The sequence below is a fragment of the Bos mutus genome, chromosome 2, assembly GCF_027580195.1.
Source record: "Bos mutus isolate GX-2022 chromosome 2, NWIPB_WYAK_1.1, whole genome shotgun sequence".
NCBI lineage: Eukaryota > Metazoa > Chordata > Mammalia > Artiodactyla > Bovidae > Bos > Bos mutus.
The window spans coordinates 38,552,503-38,579,666 of record NC_091618.1 but is presented as its reverse complement, the minus strand read 5'-3'; the positions used below and the strand labels follow the sequence as shown (position 1 = coordinate 38,579,666).

The 27,164-nt window shown below is 38.4% G+C and overlaps 1 protein-coding gene across 7 annotated transcripts in view; it reads left to right on the top strand.

Moving 5' to 3' along the window:
* The first annotated feature begins 1,715 nt into the window (after positions 1-1,715).
* MAP2 (microtubule associated protein 2) overlaps positions 1,716-27,164 on the top strand; it is a 297,749-nt gene continuing 272,300 nt past the window's right edge. For 3 of the 7 annotated variants that reach the window (XM_070387384.1, XM_070387377.1, XM_070387359.1), the window contains exon 1: positions 1,722-1,969. The gene's annotated coding sequence lies outside the window, so the exon portion shown is untranslated. Of the gene's footprint in view, positions 1,970-27,164 lie in introns of all 7 variants that reach the window. The other 4 variants (XM_070387371.1, XM_070387364.1, XM_070387355.1 and 1 more) reach the window with 2 other exon arrangements.

The window sequence follows — 27,164 nt, the reverse complement described above, 5'->3', positions numbered from 1 at the left end:
GAGATGGCTGGATGGCATCACCGACTCGCTGGACATGAGTCTGAGTGAACTTCGGGAGTTGGTGATGGACAGGGAGGCCTGGCGTGCTGCGATTCATGGGGTCACAAAGAGTCGGACACGACTGAGTGACTGAACTGAACTGACTGAAGACCTCCTTATTCTCAATCATGCCAGTTTCTGAGGAGAAGTCCCAATTCCTCCAAACTCCTTGTTACTTGGTATGCCCTGACACTTCCAACCTCACTGTGAGCACTGGGGCATGGAATGAAGCTGGACAGAGGGAAGCAATACACAGAGCATGGGGTGTGATTTTTGAGACCAGCGTTTCAGATTTTGCTCTGTTTTGGTTTATAATCTTTACAGTATCTCATCATTAGGTCTCTTTTTCAAACTGAAAATTGAGGAACTTGGACCAAATGCCTAAGAAAGCAACCCCAAGGTTCTATGGTTTTATGATTCTATAGATAATTTAAGTGACAAAACCAAATTTAACTACTGTTGAAACTGCACAGACCACACCCCACTATTTTGGTAACCTTCTTAGCACTCCATGTAGAAGCCAGAAACAATTCTAAATTGCTTCTTACCTCTCTTACTTACAATGAAAAGCTGTTCTATGATCATGAAGATTCCATGGTAAAGAATTATCTGTTTTCTCAGTTGGTCATATTTCTTTCAAAAGTATTTAAGAGGTAATTCTTTTAAATGGTGACATTTCAAGGTCAACGTTTTCTGTGCTAATTCATTATTCTTGTATCATTCTTCATATTCTTCACAGACTTTCATTATCTAATTATATCCTCATATTAAAAACACTAGAGGCGTAGGGCTAACATTTTTTAATCCTTATTTGACACAGTCATACATGAGATTTATACTAAATGAATTGACCCTGGAACTTGGATTTGGCTATTTAAAATGTACTGTTGTTGAAGGCAAGTTTTTTTTTTTTTTGGGGTAGGGGAGTTTTGTTTTATTCACTGATGTTTCCACAGTGCCTAAAACAGTGCCTGACTCACAGCAAATTTAATACACATTTGTAGAAGGAATAAACGAATGAACAAATCTGATTGGTGATCGAACGGGGGTCTAGTAATTCTCTAAACCCTCAACCCTTGTTCCTTTAGTACTGAGAGGAGTTATTGTTTGTCGTCACGCTTCCCCCCAATTTTCCTATCTATTTTGGATGCAACTTGTCTTGAGGTATGTGGAGGGAGGCCAGGGAGCTCTCTTCACTGAGGGGTAACCGGAACTCCCACCGTCACAGTGATGGAGAAGGGAAAAGAGAGGCCTCTATGGGGGACTCCTCTTTGAGAGACTAAAGCTGACGCCACCCCCGCTCCTCGCCCCAGCCACTCCGAGTTCACCAAGGATATCAGAAAAGGGTCCAATGGGTCCCTCTGTCCCAAAGGTGCTCGTCTCACTCTGCTTCTGGTGGCGGAGAGGGCAGGGTTCTTTAAAGGGGCCCCCCACAGTCCCAAGCCCGAAGTGGCTGGGGTTTGGCCTGCGCTCTGAGGCTGCCACCCTCGCGGTCCCCGCCGGACGGCGGGCCGACAGCTGCGGAAGGCGGGGCGGCCGCGCTCCCCTCCAGTACACTGTGGCCGTGCCCGCGCCAGCCCCGCCTCCGCCACCGCCCGGGCCGCCGTTCAGGCGGGGCTTGTGGGGGGCGAGGGGCGGGGCCTGAGGAGGGCGGGGTGGCCGCGGGGGCCGGCGGCCAGGGCGGCGCTCAGACTGGGCCGGGAGCTCCGGCTGCGCGGGCTCTCGGCGGCCGCGGCGACAGCATCCTCCACCGCCTCTTCTCTTTCTTTTCTTCCCCTCCGCTTCTTTCTTTTCTTTCTCCTTCTCCTTCTTATTTTCCTGCCCTGTCCCACCCCCACCCACCCCCCTGCTCCTTCTCCAGAGGACCTTAGGTCCTCAAGTCCCTGAGCGGTGGCAGCGGCGACTGCGGGTGCATCGTTTCCGCGCCCAGGTAAGAGAGCCGTTCCCCACCTCTGATTCAGTATAAACGTGCCTCTCCCTTCTCCTACCTCGTCCACCGCGTGGAGGGAGGAGAAGGAGCCCAGGGAAGGAACGGGGATGGGAAGGGATTTGTCTCATCCCGTGTCCTGGGAGCAGGCACAGGTTGGTGGAGCTGTCTCCCACCTGGCGGCAGCTTCAGGCCCAGCCTCTCTAGGTGTAGCTCCTACGCAGCAGGGGACCAGGGCTGTACCTGGGCTCTGGATTTGGAGAAGGGTGTGTGACCTTGGTAGGTACCACTTTGAAGCGCCCGGAAACTTACATCGGGTTAGGATACTTGTCTTTAAAGCTAATATTACCTGAGCTGGGGAAAGCTAGAGAATGAATTATACTGGGCTAAAAGAGAATTTCGAAGTAGAGGTTTTTTGTTTAGGTTTTCTTTTGTTTTTGGTCCATCGAACTGCAGAGAACTGCACACTGACGGATGAGTAAGTTAAAGAAACCTTGTCAATTCGAAATCATTTTCCCTGTAATTGTCCCAGACACAGCTGGAAGAGAAAGATTGACGAATGTTTATAGTTTTAGGAAAATGAAAAATTAATGTCTGGTCTCGATGGAGGGCGGGATACGAAAAAATGAGCCTGGATGAGCTTGAACGTCTAAGAGATGGAAGTGGGAGGCAGCATCTACAGTCCACCAGTTCTTTTCTTTTTCTTCTTAAAAGGCGTTTTGGGGGCTGCAGTGTTGGGTGTCTTCCTTCCCCAACTTTGTCTTTTGTTTAAGGATGAAAATTTAAAGAAAGAGTGTTTGATAGGAGCCGGGAGTGGGGATGTGTGTTTGGGTGTGTGTAGGGAGGAGGGGATAGTAAAATGGATGGGGTCAGAAAAAAACATCCTTGAAAACTGGAAATGGATGTTATACTGCCTGGCATCAGGGTTTGGGGATTTTGTCAGAAAATTAAAAAGCTTTCATTAGCTACAAGCCCGTTTGTAACAGTTGCCGGGTGCCATCAGCTGGAAGCCCTTAGCATAATGATTCCAGGACATAGACCCTTTATTACTGACTCAGTGTGAAGGGTTTTTGTTTAAAAGCATGCACAGGTGTATGGTGGTACACACCACAAACACACACACATAAACACATTCGCACGTATAATATATACCTAATTTTGCAAAAGAGAGTAGTACTTAAAAGACGAGTCTTAAAATATTTTTCCTTGAAGGTTTGGGGATTATGGTGTGAATCAAATTTGTACTGCAGAACAAATAAATATATGTTGTTGGGTGGTATATAAGTTTGGATGTGAAGCAAAGGGATTAATGAATATCGGTAAGGTATTAAATGTCAAAAATATGATTTATTTTGAAATGATTGGTCTGGGAGAGAAAATGACTGCTAACTGAAATTGAGGTTTGTAGCCGCAGTGAGGCGATGGAGAACAAAGCCTTTTATGTGAGCCATGTTATGCAAAATGCCCCATGCTTGAGCGGCAGGTACCAGCCCAGTATAACGCATGGCTCTGTAACCCTGTCATTTCACTGTGGGCAATTATAATTTTTTTGGCAATGAAAATAGATTAAATAAATAAAAGCTCTTTAAAATGCCCAAGAGGAAGATTATAGCCTTTCACTTGAATGTGACACAAAACACCCATTTAGCTGGTCAATTGCTATGTATTTTGGTAGAAATCTTTATGACTCTGTAAAAATATCATGGGCGTTTCAATCACCCCCTCTTCATGCACAGAAACATTTCCTTCCCAAGAAAAGATGAAATGCATTTTTCTCTTTTCAATAAAAAGTATTGTTATGTGTGTGTATTTTAAGGTTGATTTCCTGATAAATTTATCTGATTATCATAGTTTTATATCTGGAATCCACAATTTGCATTGAGCAGAGCTATTGTGCCATTAGGATCAGTGGTACGTGCTGTTTGCCTGTACTTTATTTAATTTCAATTTTTAGTATTTCATGATATGCTACAGTATTATTTAATTTCCTAAAGGTTTTTTTTCCCCATAAGCAGAAAATTGCTTAACATACATCTGTAGATCTGAGCAATTAAAAATTGAGCTTCTTTTAAAAAAAATTTTTATACATGAATGTCCATTTTCTCTGTTTTTCTCCTTTTCCCTCACCTCTATCAAATAACCTGTTTATTGTGACTCTATCTATGCTCCTTTAAGCTTCTAGTTCTGTCTAGATTGTCAAGCGCAGAGCCAGCTTTCTCAGGAATTTCGAATTTAGGATTTGTTCATTCTCTGTAGCAACTCTCCTAGGATGACGTGTTTACAGCACCTTCTCAGGGAGGAGAAGGAGAAAGAATGTGCTGACAGAGCCTGACCCAGTGAAACTGGCACAGCCATTACCTCATCCTAGTAGCTACTTCAAACTCATTGAGAGAGCAAGCACCCTCTCAGTGGAAACCAAACACCAGCAGCACACCCTCGTAAGGCAGAAGCCTTTCGCTTCCCACAGCAGCCTCTACTCTGTTGCTCTGCTAAGGTTAAAGGGATATTTCCTCTTTTACATATTTCTTTTCAAGAATCTTGAACTTGGTCATAAATATGCTGCCAGAAATGAAACTTGGCACAGCATCCCCTAAACGTGAAAGAATAATTTCATTCCTTTACCACTTTTGGCTTAAAATCAATTTGCAGATTTTCTAAACACATCAGAAGGGAAAAGGAAGAAGAATGCTTATTGGCGTATATTTGCATGTTTTCTTATGATACACATTTTTTGGTAAAATTTTACTAGCATCTAGATAGCAGACTGGATTGCTATGCTTTTGAAAAATGGGGTTGTGCTCTTGGACTTTAAAATGCAATAGTTATAACGTTTGCTTAGATGCACATGACCGTATGTACATCCTTAAAATATTCATTGATGTCCCCATAAGATTGAGCATATGAAACCAACTTGGAGATTTTAGTATTCAAGTTGATCGCTTTGGTTAATGAATTCCTTTCAATGCTTAATTTCCTCTTGACAGATTAAGATAAAGAATCTAAAATAACAGTTACAGTGGATAATAACACTACCCCCAGAACAATGTCATATTCCTTAATCCTAAAAGCAGTCATTTAGGTAAGTTATTAGTAATGCATTAGTGAATGTTACTAAAGATAATATTCTGAAACAATTATAAACTCTTATGTCTCTGGTATATCAGGTAAAGATGCTATTAAGCTCTTTGAGTCATGTCTGATTCTCTCTGATATGTCTGTTCTTTTGTACTTCAGTTCTTTCTACGCCTTTCTTAATTTGATCTACTCAATCTAAACCTTCTTAAGTGTGAGCAGTATTTTGATCATTTCACTGATTTTTTTTCCTCTCCTTTCATTCTGTTCTTTGTAATCTCCTGTTTGAATGTTAGTCTTCTCCAGGCATTTTGTCTTCAATGCTGTTACTCTTATTACAAACAGCCTTTACTCTTCATTTAGGAGAGCATTTATTCCAACTTATTTATTTATTTATTTTGTTAGTTCATTTCAGTTGCTCAGTCGTATCTGACTCTTTGAGAGCCCATGGACCGCAGCACACCAGGCTTCCCTGTCTATCACCAACTCCTGGAGCTTGCTCAGACTCATGTCCATTGAGTCGGTGATGCTATCCAACCATCTCATCTTCTGTTGTCCCCTTCTCCTCCTGTCTTCAATCATTCCCAGCAACAGGATCTTTTCCAGTGAATCAGTTCTTCGAGTCACATGGCCAAAGTATTGGAGTTTCAGCCTCAGCATCAGTTATGTATTTTGTTATGTGTCTATTATATTTCTACTGGATGCAGAATATCTTCCTGGGGACTAAGTGTAGAGACACAAAAAGTACTACAGGGCTCCTGGCTTTAAGAAATCTTCAAATCAAGTTAGAGGGATTTGTTTCTTTTGTAATGGGGAATAACTAAAAAAAATAACATTTAAATGGGCAGTTATTGTATTTCAGATATGGGACACAAGGAGCTGCACATGGGGACAGTATTGTCCCAAACCTCAAAGACAACTGTTTGTGTATCAGTATGTGAATGTCCTAATGTAGACCCTGTATACCTAACCTCCTTTTCTCATATATGTATTCTCTCTCTATAATTATATATAGAAGGAGAAGGAAATGGTAACCTGCTTCAGTATTCTTGCCTGGGAAATCCAATGGACAGAGAATCCTGGAGGGCTACAATCCACTGGGTTGCAAGAGTCAGACCTGACTTACCCACTAAACAACAACATATACAATTGTATAAATATTTGTATATATATAAACTGGGGCTTCCCTGGTGGCTCAGTGTTAAAAGAATCCGCCTGCCCAATGCAGGAGACACAGGATCGATCCCTGGGTCGGGAAGATCCCCTGGAGAAGGAAATGGCAACCCATTCCAGTATTCTTGCCTGGAGAATTCCATGGACAGAGGAGCCTGTTATGTTAATAGGCATTTTAGAGAAAATAATTAAGCTTCTAAGATCACACAGCTGGACTTCTTTCTTGCTTTCTTTTTTTTCTTCCTTTCCTCTTTACCCATTTTCCTTCCTTCCTTCCTTCTTTTCTTCCTTTGCTCTTTGCTTTCAATTTGTATTGGCCAAAAAACAAAACACCAATTTTTAGAAAATAGAACCTGCCATTTTTATTGTAATGTATTTTCCATTATATCTATATTTCTCATTTAACATACAGTTTTATGCCAACTTCTTCTCAGGGCTTCATCACTGTCTCGGTCCTTCCTTTGATCTTGACTTATATATACTCTGGCCTTGAACAAACTTTTCCTTGTATACCAGCCTTTGATCCTGCTTCCTTTCTCTGGAAAGCGTTTCTGAATCAGGAAGAAAAGTTACTGCCTTGTGTCTTCCCATTATTTGTACCCAAGCTGACCCAGATTCCCTTATCTTATAGACAGTTGCTTATCCCAGCTGTGTTCCTACCAGCCTTCTTCAAATGACTTGAAAAAGGTAAAAGTGGTGTAGCCGTACAACCTACTGCTTTCAAATGAAAATTTTGATTAGCTAACTGTATTTTGTTATTTTATTCACCTGACATCAAGTAAAATGCAAACTGACTAGTAAAGTCATCTGGGCTTTCCTGGTGTCTCAGAATTTGCCTGCCAGTACATGAGATGTAGATTTGATCCCTGAGTTAAGAAGAACCCCAGGAGGAGGAAATGGTAACCCACTCCAGTATTCTTGCCTGAGAGATCCCATGGACGGAGGAGCCTGGTGTGCTACGGTCCATGGGTCGCAAAGAGTCAGACACGACTTAGTGATAGAGCATGCACACACAGTAAAGTCATTATCTGTCAGGCAGTCCACTGTCTTCATTTTATGCTAGCTAACTATATTGATGTTCCCTTAAGTTGAACTGAATTAATTTAATTTTAAATAAAATATCCCTAGTTACATTGCTGTGTACAGCATTATCGTTAGCCATCTTGAATCCATCTCTCAGTGATCATAAAATATAGTGCTTGAATGTCCATTAGTATATTTCATTGCTTAACTATCTAGTTCTCCTATATTTAAAGCAAACTTGTAAGTAAATATACAAACTTGTAAGTAAATATACAAACTTGTTCATTTAGTTTGAGATAGAATATTCATACTGATACGAACCTTTTATATTGCATTAAAGTATTAATGGGTTTATTGTTGCCCATGTTGTATTGTTTTAACAGTTGCAACAACACTGTATTATCTTGCTAATGGACAACAGTGAAATTATATAATAAAATGGTATGAGAAAATGTTTCCTAGTTTTATTGACTAGGAAGCATCACAATTAAATAATTCTCAGCTTTGAAATTGTATTACTTTATTTGGGTATTGTGCCTCTCAAAGTTGTAATTTAGTCTTTCCCTTCAACTGTGTTTTTGAACAAAACAGTATTTTAAACAATAAGCTGCCTGTTTTTCTGGCGTTTATGAGACCACATTCCTTTGGCCCACTTTGAAAACAAAGAACCAAAAAAAAATTTTTAGGATCAGTAGTGCATTCTTTTTATGTTAGTGTCATCTAGTATAGCTAGGAAAAGATCTGATTCTGTAATTTACTACACATACTTATTATATCATTTGAATGAAGATTGCAATCTGTTGCATACAAGTCTTTGCTATATGGAGTCATAATACCTGTAACAACCTATTAGTCCACGAAATTTGTTCACTTTGTGTTTTCCAAAGTGCTATCATAGTGATATTTGTGTTTGTGTATGTAATAATCACAGAATTGTTGTTGTTCAGTTACTAAGTCATGTCCAACTCTTTGCATCCATGGACTACAGCATGCCAGGCTTCCCTGTCCTTCACTATCTCCTGGAGTTTGCTCAAACTCATGTCCACTGAGTTGGTGATGACATCCAACCATCCCATCCTCTGTCGTCCCCTTCTCCTTCTGCTCTCAATCTTTCCTAGCATCAGGGTCTTTTCCAATGAGTTGGCTGTCTCATCAGGTAGCCAAAGTATTAGAGCTTCAGCTTCAGCATCAGTCCTTCCAATGACTATTTAGGACTGTTTTCCTTTAGGACTGACTGATTTGATCTCCTTGCAAACCAAGGGACTCTCAAGAGTCTTCTCCAGCAGCACAGTTTGAAAGCATTAGCCTTCTTTATGGTCCAAATTTGACATTTGTATATGACTACTGGAAAAACCATAGCTTTGACTATATGGACCTCTGTCATGAAAGTGATATCTCTGCTTTTTAATACACTGTCTAGCTTTGTCATAGCTTTCCTTCCAAGGAGCAAGTGTCTTTTAATTTAATGGCTATAGTTACCATCTGCAGTGATTTTTGGAGCCCAAGAAAATAAACTCTGTCACTGCTTCCACTTTTTCCCCCTCTGTTTGCCATGAGCTGATGGGATTGGATGCCTAATCTTATTTTTTGAATGTTGAGTTTAAACCAGATTTTTCACTGTCCTCTTTTAACCCTCATTAAGAAACTCTTTAGTTTGTTTTCTGCCATTGGAGTGGTATCATCTGCATGTCTGATATTTCTCTGGGAAATCTTGATTCTGGGCTTGTGATTCATCCAGCCTGGCATTTCACATGAAGCACTTTGTATATTGTCACCCTGCTTATTTAACTTATACCCAGAATACATCATGAGAAACGCTGGGCTGGAAGAAGCACAAGCTGAAATCAAGATTGCAGGGAGAAATATCAATAACCTCAGATATACAGATGATACCACCCTTATGGCAGAAAGTGAAGAACTAAAGAGCCTCTTGATGAAAGTGAAAGAGGAGAGTGAAAAAGTGGGCTTAAAGCTTAACATTCAGAAAACTAAGATCATGGCATCTGGTCCCATCACTTTATGGCAAATAGATGGGGAAACAGTGGCTGACTTATTTTTCTGGGCTCCAAAATCACTGCAGATGGTGATTACAGCCATGAAATTAAAAGAGGCTTACTCCTTGGAAGTAAAGTTATGACCAACCTAGACAGCATATTACAAAGCAGAGACATTACTTTGTCAACAAAGGTATGTCTAGTCAAGGCTATGGTTTTTCCAGTAGTCATGTATGGATGTGAGAGTTGGACTATAAAAAAAGCTGAACGCAGAAGAATTGATGCTTTTGAACTGTGGTGTTGGAGAAGACTTTTGAGAGTCCCTTGGACTGCAAGGAGATCCAACCAGTCCATCCTAAAGGAGATCAGTCCTGGGTGTTCATTGGAAGGACTGATGTTGAAGCTGAAACTCCAATATTTTGACCACCTGATGCAAAGAGCTAACTCATTTGAAAAGACCCTGATGTTGGGAAAGATTGAAGGCAGGAGGAGAAGGGAACGACAGAGGATGAGATGGTTGGATGGCATGACCAACTCAGTGGACATGAGTTTGGGTGGACTCCAGGAGTTGGTGATGGACAGGGAGGCCTGGCATGCTGCAGTTCATGGGGTTGCAAAGAGTCGGATACAACTGAGCGACTGAACTGACTGACTGACTGAGTCTGCATAGAAGTTAAATAAGCAAACAATATATAGCCTTGATGTACTCCTTTCCCAATTTAGAACCAGTTCATTGTCCCAGGTCCAGTTCTAACTGTTGCTTCTTGACCTGCATACAGGTTTCTCAGGAGACAGGTAAGATGGTCTGGTATTCCCATCTCTTTAAGAATTTTCCACAGTTTGTTGTGTCCACACAGTCAAAGGCTTTCAAGTAATCAATGAAGCAGAAGTAAATGTTTTTCTGGGATTCTCTTGCTTTTTCTATGATCCAAAGGATATTTGCAATTTGATCTCTGGTTCCTCTGCCTTTTCTAAATCCAGCTTGTACATTTGGAAGTTCTCGGTTCATGTACTGCTGTTAGCCTTGTATTAGTATTTATATATACCATTTTTTCTTAATGAGATAAATTGTTATACAGTTGATTTATAAAAAATTGAAAATTATACTTTGATGTTCACATGAGAATATTGATTTTAAATACACTTTTATAGGAAAAACAATGCTATATGTTTTCATTCATAAAATCAAATTAACCAATTTCAAATTATTACTATATTTTTCTGTTTTGAGAGATATGATCCAAATTCCATTGTCCATTATTGAATTGAAATGATAAAGCTAAATCTGGTGCTCAATATCAAAGCATCTCCATGTTGATCAAGTGTCCTAAATTGAAATACTAGTCACTTAAATTTATCTTTTAGGAAGTGCATATGACATTGCTATTGCATGTAAAATGCAGATTTTCTTCTTTTTAAAGAGGAGAAACCAGTATTGATGAAACTTTAGAAATTTTACTTCTGAGAAAGCACCAAGCATCCTACTGGAAGCTATGTCTCTTATGAAACCACGAAGTGGGTATGATGTAGGGTTTATTTAAATGGGTTTGGCCATTGCATCTCAAACTAAAGCTTGCCTCATTCATGATTGTATGATGTAAACTATTATAGACTATTAATTGGTCTTTGGTGAAATTGACATTTTGTGGATTTTTTAAAAGTGCTTATCACTTTTAGACTCAGTCATAAGTTCCATGATTACGGGGTGTGGTTTTACTTTATTTTGAGTAGAACCATATTAAATGAAGGTGGTCCATATCAAAATTGTAAGTTATTAAACTTTATACAATCTAGGACAGTCTCACTGCCCCATTTCAGCCCTTTCTGAGAGACCTCCATCAGGTTTTGGGAGAAGAATCCTAATTTTTCTATTAAAAAATTGATATTGATTTCTATTAAAAAACTGATATTGAGCAAACCTATTTTTAATGAAATCCTTTCCTTTTGCTTAATATGTCTATAGTCTATATACAGAGTGACTTTTTGTAACTCTATTAATTAGTGTCTTAGAAGGATTCTGTGCTTGTACAAATGGAAACATAAAGTGTATTTTTCTGTGCCTCTGCCCTGTGGCAGAAGGGACATCAGTTCTTAAGACTTGCGAAGTACGTATAAGTTAGGAGCAAATGGTGTGAACCTGTGATGTGCGTGTAAGGAAACTGGGACAGGGAGTGGTTAAATGACTTTCCTGAGATTCTGAGTGGTGGAACCAGGCCTAAAATTGTTATTCAGGTCAGACTCAGCTCTTGGTAAGGAGTTGCCCATGAAGAACCATCTCACTCTGACTCTTCTTCCAATTTAGTTTATATTCCTGTTCTCTGACCTAAGGGTGGGGTGATCTGCCTGTCATACCTCCCCTACTTTGTGACTCAACTGTGACTTTCACATGAATATAAAAGAAGGAGAGACTCAGCATTTTAAGGCCATTCCAATGAGCTCCGTGCCAGCTCCACTACTGAACGTGGTGAGACTAAACCTGGTCCAGGAAACACTGACCAGGCTGCTGCTCCAGGTTCATTCCTGTGGTTTGGATCTCTTAGGACAGACATTTAAACTCTCTGGGGATGTGTGCCCAGCTTTTCTCTGAACTCGAACTATCCATACTGATGCCTCCAGATTGATTGAGTTTGTGTTTAAACTTGACTCTGTGTACAGAGAAATCCAACAAAAATAGCCAGGTGGAAGCTTCTTTTTGACCTATAGCACTATGAAATTTTCTCAGAAATAGCTTTCCTTTTGTGTCTCCCCAGCTTTAACATTTTTAGCTAAAAGGAAGTGAGCTAGAAAGGCTGTGGCCTCTATGTCTGTGTCTGTTTCCCTCTTAACTTTCCTACTCTTGTATGTTTTGCTCTTTCTCTGCCTCTAGTGCTCCATGCCTTTTGTTTCTTTGCCTCATCCAAGGAGACAGCAAATTAAATAAGAATTAGGTATTTCCATCATTACTGTGTTCAGTAGAGCTTCACCTGTACCCACACTGCTTAGGCATCATAAGAGTCTTAAGTTGACAAATATTTGAAAAGCATGATGGGCAAATTGGAGGAAAGAAATTGAGCAGAAACCATGCTTAAATATTTAAAGAGAAATATATTCCTAGTCAGTGAAAACTGAAACTATACCACTATTTAGGGAGTGAAGGAATTCTAATGTCCTCTTTCTGTTAGAGAATGTTATATAGTATGTCCTAATTCTCTAAATGGACATATTTAATCATTAATCAAAATTGGAGTTACTGTTTTATCATTGAATGGATGGAACAAAATTCCTTAAAATGTTTTCCATGACCATTTGAGATAGAATGGGCTGTGCATATTAGCTTCTCCTGAATATCTTTATTTTGAGCCATAATCTAGAAAAAAAACCATCTTATTTGCACATAAGTAATCCATACCTAAACCCACTCCAGTTTTCTTGCCTGGAGAGTCCCAGGGATGGGGGAGCCTGATGGGCTGCCATCTGTGGGGCTGCACAGAGTCGGACACGACTGAAGCGACTTAGCAGCAGCAGCAGCAGCAATCCATACCTATGAAAGCAAATCTTTTGAAATAAGATATTCTGTCCTCTTCTTCTTAGATGTGATTTACTGAATTTGACCAGTCTGAAAATCCAAATGATCCATAAAGAGTTAAAATAATATCATAGTAAATGATGTTCTTGGGAATAATTCATTTTTAACTTTTGTATTATGAATAATCTATACATGCTATTTTACAGGCAACACATATTTGTAAACTTCCTCATGCAAAATTAGTATGTGTAACAGGGATATTATTAATCACTTCACTTGAAAAATTATAGCTTATTATTTTTTAAAATTGCCAAACTCTCTGAAATGTAAAAAATTCTTGTACAGATATTCCTTTATATGAAAAGAAATTTAGTGTTTATCTTGAAGATTTTTTTAGTTCTAAATAGGAGAAAATTTATTAAAAAAATTTCGGATCATCAAATTTTAACATTTTTAAACACTACAGGACAAATAGATATTCTCTTTTTCTTCCATTTAAAATATCAGTCTAGTGTGCCCAACGTATTTCAAATATCATGGTTCATAAATCATTTATTTAACAAATGGTTGTTGGATCCCGAACATGCAGCAGGAACTTTTCTGAATATTCAGGATATTGGGACAAACCATACAGATCCCTGCCTTCATGGAGCCTATATTCTAATAGTGGGAGACAGAAATTAACTTGTAAACAAATAAATGATTAAGCATTTCAGACATAAAAAATTATTGAAAGAAGTGGAAAACAAAAACATACGATAGAGCTTGTCTCGGATGGGATGGGCTGCTCTTGGAGACATGAATAATGAAAAGTAGCCAAGCAAACGAATATTTGGGGGAAAAGTTTTTAGGCAGAGGGAACAGAAAAAGCAACGGCATTAAGAGCAGGAAGAAACCTGGCATATTTGAGAAACAAATACAAAGCCAGTGGCAGCAGAGTCTCATGGCCATGGTAGAGGGTAACGGGACAGGAAATCAGAGCAGAAGGCAGATTTCAGGCCTTGTGGGTTCTCTTGACCATGATAAAGAGTTTGACTTTTATTTAACTGACAGTGCATTCTAATTTTTAAGGTAGTAGAAGCAATTCTTTTTGAGACTCTCATAAGAGTTTTCAGAGATTAATTATGTCTTCTAAATCCCTGTAGATATATCTGTAACATTCATTGATATCTTAAATAACAAGAGAAAAATAATTTAGAAAATTAGAAATCAATGGTAGAGACAAGATTAGACTTCAGTTGATATAGTCTAATAAAATGGTCTAAACATAGGTATCCTAAACTGTGTCATTTTCTTGAGATACTGGAGTATTACCTATATAATTAATTTTAACCCTTGCAGCCATTTTGGGTCTGAAATTAAGTTTTTTTTTTTTTTTAAATCTAAACAGAAAATTACAAATCCATGTTTGAGAAAAGTAGTCACAAAAATCATTGCAGTTTCAATATGAGTGTGTTCTTTGACTATTTCCCCATAGCAGCTTTGGTTATAAACAAATCAGATACCAAGCAACAACCAATATGGTATCAGAATTTATAAATGAATTAAATAACCTAATTACACATATTTTGCTTCTTACAGGTAATGGCCTAAATGCCCTGAAATTCAGTAAGTGAACTAATCCAATTTCGTGATGATCTTGAATCATCTTTGAGATTAGTGTGCCTCTTCATGTATATATTGCTTATGTGAAAATACTTAAATGTGCTTTTCAAATATTTGTAGACCAAGTGTAATGCTCTACTGAACTTAACATTAAATACAGTGTGCCAGACTTTTGATTGATTATACTTTGGCATATTTCAGGGCTGTTTACTTTTTTCCTAGACATTTTTCTCAATAGAAGACAAAGCTATTAAATTTTTTGTTCTTTCATGTAATATTATTTATAGGACATTTTCAAAAATCACATAATTTAGGAGAAAGTGTTTTTATTTTGCAAAGAAAAATTGAATTATTGTTGTTGTTCTTCAAGCTTCTTTTCTTGATTTCCATTTTGTTTTGTTTCTAGGGTTAATTAATTATGTAATGTAAATTGCTTTAACATGGAGCAGTTAGCTGGAATGATATTTCTATCTCCCAGACTAGCAGTTCCTCAAGTTAAATATTAAACATATTAATAACAAACCAACATATAATTCAAATATATATTAAGCTTTAAATAGTGTTCTTGGAATCTTATTTAAGCATAATGATAGTGAAGTCGCTTGGTTGTGTCCGACTCTTTTCGACCCCATGGACTGTAGCCAACCAAGCTCCTCCGTCCATGGGATTTTCCAGGCAAGAATACTGGAGTGGGTTGCCATTTCCTTCTCCAGGGGATCTTCCCAACCCAGGGATCGAACCCTGGTCTCCCTCATTGTAGGCAGATGCTTTACTGGTCTTTTAATATTGAGATGTCACTAAATATCAAATATAAACTGTTACTTCAAAAAACTAGTGAAAGGCTTTAATAAAAACAAGAAAGTGATTAATTTTCTTCTATATGTACAACCATGCTTATGCTGTGGAATGTACAGTATACAACATGTTCTCCTCTAGTTTGGACTGTAAAATATACAGCGTGTTGTTTTTCTCTAGTTTCCACTCACTAGAGACATAAGACATAAAACTAATATCAAAAAGAATATAATGCACACTAAGATAAATGATAAAGAACAGCGTGTCTCGTAAGTGCTATGCAAATTTAGAGGAGAGAAATAGACCACCATGTGCAGAAGCTAAAGATTTTATGTGGGAAGTGACGGTGCAGCGTGGGGCTGCATATGTGGCTGGGTTTAGAAAACACCCAGGTAGGATAATAGCAGAAGCAAAGACACTGAGGTGACAAAGAGCACAGTAAACAATATTGTCTGTGATGGGAGATTTCTTTGGGGAAAGAATAGAATGGGTAAGTGGTCTTGGATGTGTAGAGGTCCTTAAATTCTAGGCTTTACTGGGATTTTGGTATTACCATAAGGCCTTTGGAATCAGTGAAGGATTTTGACCTAGGGAGCAAAGTGAGGAATGCAACCTTTTAAGATTAGCAAGGTGAATTTGAGAGGCCTTAATAGTAGGCCGAGAATTTTTACATATGGTGTGGCATAGATACACCAACCTATTTAGAGGGAGAGACTAAGGCGTGATTCTGTACTAATTTCATTGTTAGTGAAATATACAAAGTATTTCGAACATTAGCAAGACGGTCAGGTTAAAGAGTATTAACTTAGTCATAGTAAAAAGATGGGCTCATATTTTCCTAAAGCAAATACAATTTGAATTTCTCATGCTAAAAAAACCACATTTTATTGTATATATTAGATTTAAATGGAGACAGTCTGTAAAGAAGGATGTAAATGGAGCACACGTATTTAACCTTGATAATATCCATTATTTTAAATGACCATTTCAAGGTGAAAATTACTTTTCAGTACTCTGTGGGGTATATTTTTCATATTATAAAGCACATCAAAAACATGAGCAAGAATACTGGAGTGGGTGGCCATTCTCCTCCTCTAGGGGATCTTCCCGACCCAAGGATTGAACACGCATCTGCTGTGTCTCCTGCAATGCAGGATTATTCATCCACCGAGTCATCAGGGAAGCCCCTAAGAGCAACCACTGTAGATTTTGTAACAAACAGAATAACCATATCTTTATATCTTGTGATAAAGTATAGCTTATTGTGTGATAACTCTTAATAAATTGATTCAGAAAGCTTTTTCTGGAAAGAGCATGAGGAAAAGAAATTGAACAGTGATAGTTGCCTTTCCCAAGTTATGCTGCTGCTCAGAGATTCTTAGACCTGCATAGAAGGTTATGTATGTGGAGAATCTGTTCCTACCAGTGAGCTGAGGAGCCCTAGTTTAGGCTAAGGCATGTGTGGAAAATGCTGCTGAAAAAACTGCTGTTGACTTAGACTGGCAGGCCATTTCTGAACTCAGGTCAAAGTCCCTCCAGAAGGAGTGAAAACTAACTTTTCAATGGCACAGTTCTCTGGTGGTCAAATTTACTATTGTATACCATCATAAAATCTAGGTGTACATGTATCCGCAGCACAGGATGTAGTTAAGATACAAGCACTTCACATTTGGAAAAACTGTGTTATACAGTTAGTTGTAATATAACCTAATAATAGAATAAAAATGGACCCCAAATTGGAAAAATCTGTACAACTCTAATAACAATTTCATTTCGTTTTACACTTAAATATTAATTTACTGACTTTTATTTTGTTACCACTGAAGTTAATAAAATTGAAAAGTTAAACATTTGAAAGTGTACAGAGACATAAAGATGACTCATTGAAGGTCTGTAAACGTTTCTTCTCCATTTCTGAGGTTAGAAAGAATAGAAGAGAGAACAGAGAGGGGAAGTATCTGTTGGGTACTTGTGTAACTCCAGGCTTTACTTTGCATTGTTATTTCTCAGAGCCCACATTGATGCTTTGTTTTGTTTGTCATTTAGGAGACTACGAACACTTAATTACTTAGTTTCACAGCTACTTGTGATTGCTAAGGTCCACATTTATTAGTACTTACAGTCCTTTGTGAACTATTAGTCCTTTGAGGGCTTCCCCTGATGGCTCAGCGGGTAAAAACAATCCGCCTGTAATTCAGGAGGCACAGGGAGCATGAGTTCAGTCCCTGGGTCGGGAAGATCTTCTGGAAAAGGAAATGACAGTCCACTCTAGTATTCTTGCCTGGGAAATCTCATAGACAGAGGAGCCTGGTGGGCTACAGTCCATGGGGTTGCAAAGAGTCAGACATGACTTAGCAATTAAACAACAACAAAAACAATGAGAATGAGTGATGCAAATAATGCTGTTGGAAAGATGAGACTAAGACAATGCTTTAGGAAAAGATGGATATAACTCTACATACTTGGCAGATGTTTGCCCTTCTCAGCCAGTGTGGATTTTAAAAGGAAAGAACAATGGCTTTTGAAAAAAATTATTTTACAATAGAAAGGCAAAAAGCATTTTATTCACTAATATATATGATACTGTGCTTTATTTCTTGTATATTAAGTTTAAAAATAATCCATCAGACTTATTGTGGAGAAAACATTTCTCCTAAATCCTTTAAATTTCTTCTTAGTGCTAGATGATCTTCATATATCCATTTAAATTCTCTGAGAATGTGTTCTACTTCAAATGTAAGTCCTTTGGAGGACATGATGCTTTGGAAAGGAAGGGAAGAAGAGGGCAGAATGCCCAAAGGATTTGTTGTACCATTTTTCAAAGCAGAGGCCAGCTGTTTGGGAACTAGAATTAAAATGTAAATTATCAAAGGGGAATAATGAGAGCCATTCTTTTCAGACAATGTCCAATGCAATCACAGTGAGAAAAGGGTTCAGGGAGATTTTCTACTATGCACAAGTCACAAATGAATTGAAAGGCTAGGAGGGAAGTGATTTACAAGGAACTAAGTGGACACAACCCACAGATTGTCTAGGACTCTGGGTAGTTGAATTAATTGAGGAACAGTACTTCAATTCTGCTGGGACTGAATCCAAATTACAAGATAACGGTGCACAGAACTGAGGAAGTCACTGCATTAGTACCATAGCAGGACTGTAAATTTAACTATAGTGCTGGCATGAGTTGCATTTCATGTGGTTTTATGAATCAAAATAGAGGTCTTTGAATACAAGGCAGTGCCACATGGGAACAAAATAGGAAGATTATGCACGAGCTTGGTCAAAATTTTTTGTGTTCACAGTAGAACAAAAATCTATGAGAGCTTTCAAATCCAAGGATTTTCACAGATAAATTAGTTTTTATTTGTATTATTATACAAATTTAAGTACTTTGAGAATAAGTCCAAAGGGCTACACATAACTCTTGTAGGTATATGTTCATTTGAACTTGGTCTAATCCTAGTATTTGGTGTCAATCAGACATCATAGATCTGTAATGAAGAAAACAACTATCAGTGAGGAAGGAAAACTATAAATATATTGATTGAGTTTTGTACAAACTATGGAAGTGAAGGAATAAAAGAACTTTTTAAAAGTTTGGGGCTTGGGGGGTCATACACATTTTTATAAAACATTCATCCATGATTTTGCCTTTTATATGACAATAAGGTTTATATAAGCTAATGAATAATTTCTGTACTATTGAAATAGCTAAGGACTAGGTCTCAGTTAGTGCTTGAAATAATAAGAGGCTTGATTAGCCAATAAATGTTTAAAATTATGGCCTCTTCCTCCTCCCCCCACTGTCACCTAAACACACACACACACACACACAATATCTTATTTGGTTTGGATCCATTACTATTACTGGTCAATTGGTTCCATTTTTAAAGCTTAGCAAACACCTGTATTCTGCCAACCCTCTATTTTGTATCTCCAGTTTGGGGCTTCTTTCTGAGAGTCGGACTCCTATACCGCACTGCCTGCTGAGTGGCTCCACTTAGCATTCTGTAGGCACCTGAAACTCATTATGTTCGTAATGAAACTTATTTCAACATTCATCCTAGATTCTTTTTACAGTCTCTATTTTAGGTAATGGAACTATTCCAAGTCAGAAACCAAAAGTTATCCTAGACTCCTAATGTATTTCCTAAATATTAATTTCTTTCAAATTTTTCTCTTTGTCTCTACTCTCACTGAATTGATTGTCCATTTAGTTTATTGATTTTCTTGCCTCCAACCTTTTCACATTATATTCAGTCTTTAGAAGAATGAAAGTGATTTTTTTTTAAACTGTTTATCTAGCCAGATCACTCTTCTGTTTAAAATCCTCCCTTCAGTGTATTTTTAACATAACTGTAAAGCTATGCAAATCTATAAGCGTGATATCTTTTCCATCTATTTTCAGCCACCTGCCTGCATTTTGGCCTCTCTCAGAACTACCAAACTTACTATAGGTCTCCCCACAAACTACTTGCTCTAGTCTTTCCATTATGCCCGCCCCCGCCCCGCTGGCCCCGTGGCTATTTGTTTTCCAGACTTCCCAGGTGGTTCAGTGCAAAGAATCCTCCTGAAAATGATGGAAACCCACCGCAGTATTCTTGCCTGGGAAATCCCATGGACAGAGGAACCTGGCAGGCTATAGTCCACAGGGTCGCAAAAGAGTCAGACATGACTTAGTGACTAAACAGCAATTGCTTTTATCTTGCAAAACCAGATCAGCTTTTGTATTTCTCTCCTGCTGGATATTTATGCTTCTTGAGGAAAGGAACCGTCGTATTCGTTATCATAAATTCAATACCTAGCAGAGGGCCTGGCATACACTATACACTTGATAATTATTTGTTGAACTGAATAATGCTGGTTTATGATTCTGTTTACCTTTTGCTATTGATTGCTTTGATTAAATGGATGCTTGTCTGCAACGCTGAGTTTCCATCCATGGAGTTAACTTTGGTCAAATACTTAAGTATACCAAGTATTTTCCTCATTAATTTACGCTCTTAATCTCTTCTCCATCCACTCAAAGAGCAGTTACTTCATGTTTACACCCAAATCTGAGTAAAATAAAGGCTTCTTCACCTTAGATTATTGCTTTCTTAGTGGGTTCTTGTGAAAGTTCACCGTGATGGAGAACTTACTTGGCAATGATATCAGCATTTCATAAGGTGAAGAAGGACACTAGTGTGCTTGAAGTCTATATTGTTTTGCTTTGTTGTTGTTGCCCAGTTGCTCACTCATGTCCAACTCTTTGCCGCCCCGTGGACTACACAGGCCAGGCGTCCCTGTCCTTTACTATCTCCTGGAGTTTGCTCAAACTCATATCCTTTGTGTTGGTGATGCCATCCAATCATCTCATTCTCTGTCTCCCTCTTCTCCTCCTGCCCTCAATAACCAGCATCAGGGCCTTTTCCCGTGAGTCAGCTTTTTGCATCAGGTGGCCAAAGTATTGGAGCTTCAGCATCAGTCCTTCCAATGAATATTCAGGACCGATTTCCTTTAGGATTATCTGGTTTGATCTCCTTACAGTCCAAGGGACTTTCAGGAGTCTTCTCCAGCATCACAATTCGAAAGCATCAGTTCTTCGGCACTTAGCCTTCTTTATGGTCCAGCTCTCATATCCATACATGACTACTGGAAAAAGCATAGCTCTGACTATACGGACTTTTATTGGCAAAAGTGATGTCTGTACTTTTTAATGTGCTGTCTAGGCTTGTCCTGGCTTTTCTTCCAAGAAGCGAGCGTCTTTTAATTTCATGGCTGCAGTCACCATCCACAGTGATTTTGGAGCCCAAGATTATTTTGTTTAGGTTAACTTAATTTAAAGGTGAGCATTGATTTGCCAAGAATATTAACCATTGAAACCAACAAACTGATTGGAAGTTTGGCATATTTGTCTCAAATCAGTGATGGAAATTAGGACCTCCAACTTTTACTTTTCTTGGAGACTAAAATAGAAATTTGTATGACTTTTCCATCCAATATTTGTTTTTGCTGTAGGATTAATTATGTTATTTAATCTCAGTAAGAAAATTAATAATTTATGCCTAAATAATATACAGTGAACACATGAATACTAATTAGTATATTATAATTAAAAGACTTGAATTACACCTGCATTGCACTGTCAGGTCAAGTGTAAGTATACATTCCAGTTAAATCCAGCCAGTCAGTATTATGTATAAGGAGACAGAGCTATTGGTCTAAAATTTGAACTTGAATTGGGTTGCTAATCTGAATTGAAATCTTTGGTAAATTTTTGGTTGCAGTTTAATAAAATTACTTTTAAGTAGTTAGAGGGAAAATGAAAATTAGAGTATAATTTAGATTCCATTACACTGACTTCTCCAGGGGTATGTGAGTTATTTATTTAACCTGGAATTTAATTATAATGACTATTTTCAAACTGAGTCATCTTTGAGATTGAGACTAGTTTACTATTCAAATATCCATTGAAGAAATGTGAAAAACATTATGTTTCTGCATTAAAATTTTTTTAATTGGAGGCAATTTTTAAATAGTGAATTTAAAAATTCTAAAACATTTTATAAAATGCCACACTTCAGAAAATATTTGGTTGTTACATTTAAAAAATCATAAATCAAGGAGCTGTGGGGCTCCTCTGGTGATCCAGTGGTTAAGTGGTTAAGACTTCCTGCCTCTGTTACAGTGGGTGTAGGTTTGATCCCTGGTTGGGGAACTAATATCCCACAGTCCACTCAGCATGGCCAAAATGTTAAAAAAAAAAAAGAAGAAGAAGAAGAAACTATGATGCTGGATGGATTACCAGCATTACTCTGAAGAAGACATGATTTGTCATTTTAGTTTGCATGCAGCCTTGCTTGTGTCTGATTCTATAATCAGTAACTTTCCAAGAAGGATATGGCATATTTCTGTATCCCCATTCAGTTTTGGATTTATAATCTAAGAGAATTATTCTAGTATTCAGATACTAATCACGGTTCAGTTCAGTTCAGTCACTCAGTCATGTCTGACTCTTTGCAACCCCACAAACGGCAGCACGCCAGGCCTCCGTGTCCATCACCAACTCCCGGAGTCCACTCAAACCCATGTCCATTGAGTTGGTGATGCCATCCAACCATCTCATCCTCTGTCGTCCCCTTCTCCTCCTGCCCTCAATCTTTCCCAGCATTGGGGTCTTTTCAAATGAGTCAGCTCTTCGCATCAGGTGGCCAAAGTACGGGAGTTTCAGCTTTAGCATCAGTCCTTCTAGTGAATATTGCAGTGAATATCCAGCAAGGACTGGTTGGATGTCCTTGCAGTCCAAGGGACTCTCAAGAGTCTTCTCCAGCACCACAGTTCAAAAGCATCAATTCTTCGGCGTTCAGCTTTCTTTATAGTCCAACTCTCACATCCATACATAAGTACTGGAAAAACCATAACCTTGACTAATGTCTCTGCTTTTCAATATGCTGTCTAGATTGGTCATAACTTTCCTTCTAAGGAGTAAGTGTCTTTTAATTTCATGGCTGCAATCACCATTTGCAGTGATTTTGGAGCCCAGAAAAATAGTCAGCCACTGTTTCCCCATCTATTTGCCATGAAGTGGCCATAGGACTGGAAAAGGTCAGTTTTCATTCCAATCCCAAAGAAAGGCAGTGCCAAAGAATGCTCAAACTACCGCACAATTGCACTCATCTCACACGCTAGTAAAGTATTTGGTTAGAAACACTTAAAAATGATGGAGCCCAGACTGGTGTCCTGTGATGAGCTAGAGGGGTTGGGTGGGAGGAGGGGAGGGAGGCTCAGGAAGGAAGGGATAGATATATGTGTGTGTGTATAGTTATGACTGATTCAAGTTGTTGTATGGCAGAAACCCAACACAAAATTGCAAATCAATTTTTCATGAATTAAAAAACATAAAAATTTTAAAAAATGGTTCCCTCTTGAAGAAATTTCAGAAATCACTGATAAAAGCACAGTCCTATTCTAGCACATCTAGTGGGCAATAAGGACAACTAATATCATTATTGTCTTTTTGCTTGCTAGAGAGGGGTTTCTGTTTACACTAAAAGAAAAAAAAACCAAACACTGTGGGATGCACAATGTCAATTTCTGCTTTGCCAAGAGTGATAGTGAACATACATGAAAGTAAAACCTACATCATAATCATTGTTCAGAACAGATTGAGAAGAGTGTGGTTTCAGTGTTTGTGTTTTCTTAAAACCCTAAAGCTATGTGACACTGGTGTTTCGGCAGAGAAATTGCAACACATTTAAAATATGTAGCCAAAAATATGGGTGGAGCCAAGAGAAAAGTTAGTACTCTTGTTTTTTTTTTTTTTTTTAGTACTCTTGTTTCTTATGGAAAAGCAAACATCGCTCAGAACATAAGATCCTACTGGGCCCATAGATAGTCTGCTTTGAGAGTAAGATGTCATTTTTATGTGACATCTTAACTATGATGGCTTATAACAGATGATCAAGAAAATCATGTTCTATCAACAGAACTAAACTTGGGAATGATAATCAGATGCATTCGCAAACCTTTCAGACACCCACATCTTCCAAGAAAATTACTCATAATAGCAATTTTGCTTTGAGGTATTAGGCAGCGTGTTTTGGTAAAATGTGCGTATAAACTCAACCAGAAAACAAAGCGTTTCCTTTCTTTTTGTCTATAGGCCATAAAACATACCATAAACTAAATGAACAAAAAGCCACATATTTTTTTGACAATCATAAACTAAGTATCTTTGTTTCCTGCCCATTACAGAATGCCATAACAGAATTAGTTTTACATCATGAGATGCATCTGCAAGATGCCACACAAGCAAATGCTAAAAATTATTTGGATTTGAGGGGGTAGATAAGTTTATAATGGCTCAGTTTAATTCCATACTGTAGTTATAAGCTTGACATGCTTTTAGAAAAAGTGAAATTATTTTAGAAAAGCGTCACTTTTCATATACTTTCTTACAGTTCTATTCATTAAAGTAACAAACAGAAGTGAAGGAAACTTTAATAGACCGCTGAATGTGGTCCTGACAGACTATACCTGGTGTTCTTTAGATTTATATTAGCCTTTTGTCAACAGTTTGATTGTAGTTGCATCCAAGGGTCTGCCTGGGATTATTTTTCCTCCTTTGACTTAGCTTTAATGTTACAGTGTATATTTTATCTTTTTTATTGAAAAAGAAAAATCCCAAGAATAGCTTGGGTATACTTACCCACCCTGCCACCATCACCAATCTCAGTTTAAAAATTAAAAATAAAAGCTTTGTACATTAAATTATTTTGAAAATGTTGGCTATTTAATGAACAAAAATGAAACACACTGTAAATTTACAGTGGTGGAATTTTTTGGTGTGTCTGTAGTTAACCTAGAACTATCTGGACATGAATGAGCCAAGGAAAGCAATTTTATAGTAACAACAAAATCGTCTAAAATTATATTATTAAAATAGACAGGAGGGGAAGGAGATTCTAGCTGTCTTATCTCTCCACCCAAGTTTGAATAAATATACCTGGTTTTTCTCAGATCATGGTAATCAGTTTCTTCTTTGTGGAACTAATAATCGAGAGACTCAAAAAGTCCGCTTCCTCACACCATTTTACTATTTTATTTAAGTGGAGTAAATTCTGCAGAATTTAAATTCTGGCCTCCTATTGAAATTTAATTTGTCCATGCCAAATTCAAATACAGAGAGCTGTATTCATTTCCCAAGACTTCAAAAGTTTGACAGTGTCAGTTGGAGAGCAGATATTTTCTTAGATCTTACCTGTCTAGGTACTCTAGGTAGGACTGTGTAGGTCCTTTAAAGCCAGCAATTATTTTCTTCTGGCAGAACAGTAGCTTGCTTCTGCCCACGTCTTCTTTCCTTTTCTGGAGCTAATATCTAGCTACATGACTGGAGGAATGCAATGAGATACCACAGTAGCTGCCTGGCTTTTTCTCCCAGACCTGAGTTTTACATGGACCTGAGACTTTGGCCTTCCTGTTGTGTAGACTAAGACACCCTTTGTGTTCAGGTCTTCTGGAGTATCAGTATTTAGCCTATTACGCTAGCCCATTCCACATTTCTGGAAAATGTGGTAGCCACTACATACTACTGGTACTTATGCCTGTGGTTTATGAACTAGAAAAATATGAAGATGCCATACCTGAAGTGCACCTTCAAAATGTCATTATTAGAGTCTTATTACTAAGGACTTGAACCCACTTCCATTAGGTCCTCTTTGATTTAATGCCTGATTTTCATAGGGGTTAGATAGGGAGCTACCCAAGTTCAGCACCTTGGCCTAACAGAGGCAACTGAGGACCAACTCTTAGGTTGTAAATGCCATGAGCCTTATTTGCCAGTATGGTGCTGCTGCTAAGTCGCTTCAGTAGTGTCCGACTCTGTGCAACCCCATAGACAGCAGCCCACCAGGCTCCCCCATCCCTGGGATTCTCCAGGCAAGAACACTGGAGTGGGTTGCCATTTCCTTCTCCAATGCATTAAAGTGAAAGTGAAAGTAAAGTCGCAAATTGGCTGGATCATAGTAGATGCATAACATAGATTTTCTTAAATGAAAGAAGGAACAATAGGGTAAGAAAGCTGCTTCAGGTCCAACAGACACAAATATTTAGCAAGGGCAAGCTCCTTAAACCAGAACTACCTGGTGGCTCGGATGGTAAAGAATCTGCCTGCAGTGCAGGAGACCTGGGTTCACTCCCTACATTGAGAAGATCCCCTGGAAGAAGAGGATCTTCTTCTTCTTGGAGAAGGAAATGGCAATCCACTGCAGTATTCTTGCTTGGAAAATCCCATGGACAAAGGAGTCTGCAGGCTCCATGGCCTTGGGGTCACAAGAGTCAGACACGACTTAGCAACTAAACCACCACTGCCAGCATGCACTAGCATGCTGGATGCTGGATTTGAAACTGAAACTTTTTTTGAAACCTGAAAGAGGGCATGGCAACTCACGCCAGTATTCTTGCCTGGAGAATCCCCATGGACAGAGGAGCCTGGCAGGCTACAGTCCATGGGATTGCAAAGAGTTGGACACGACTGAATGAATAAGCACATGAGCTCCTTATCCCAGAACTACAGAAATTCTTTGAGAAGGACAGATTAAGAAATCCCGATGTTCAAGGAAGCCCTTCCTTCTCTCTATAACATAAACTTGTGTTTTCATATCAAGTCCGACCTCTTCTATCAAGCTTTCCAACTTTCACAGTCTGTACCAGTGACCTCAAACTATTTTGGTAGCTTACCGTATACTAAAACAGCAGTGAGCATATAACCTAATGCATATTGATTTTATGATATTTTTAAAAATTCCATAGATTAAACTGTTACATAATTATAAATATAAAAATAGAAATTAAAAAAGACTGAATTAAGCAGGAAATAAAGAGTAGCTTTCTTTTGAAAATCACAATAGCTTTATTAACATCTCAAAGGCAAATTTGAGTAAATTTTATCATTAATGAATTTGGATATAAATCTATATTATACATAATCACCTTGTTTCTAATTTCTTTGGCTGACTTCTTGTCAGATTGGTATAGGCTTTAGTCTTGGTAACATGTGACATCTGATGTGTTAGATGTGTAGGGACTAGGTGAAGCTGGCAATGCCAAGGACAGTTCAGTTCAGTTGCTCAGTCGTGTCCAACTGTTTGTGACCCCATGGACTGCAGCCCACCAGGCTTGCCTGTCCATCCCAGAGCTTACCCAAACTCATGTCCATAGAGCTGGTGATGCCATCCAACCATCTCATCCTCTGTTGTCCCCTTCTTCTCTCACCTTCAACCTTTCCCAGCATCAGGGTCTTTTCAAATGAGTCAGTTCTTTGCATCCAGTGGCCAAAGTATTTGAGTTTCAGCTTCATCATCAGTCCTTGAAATGAATATTCAGGACTAGTTTCCTTTAGAATGGGCTGGTTGGATCTCCTTGCTGTCCAAGGGACTCTCAAAAGTCTTCTCAAACACCACAGTTCAAAAGCATCAGTTCTTTAGCACTCAGCTTTCTTCATAGTCCAACTCTCATATCCTTACATAACTACTGAAAAACCATAGATTTG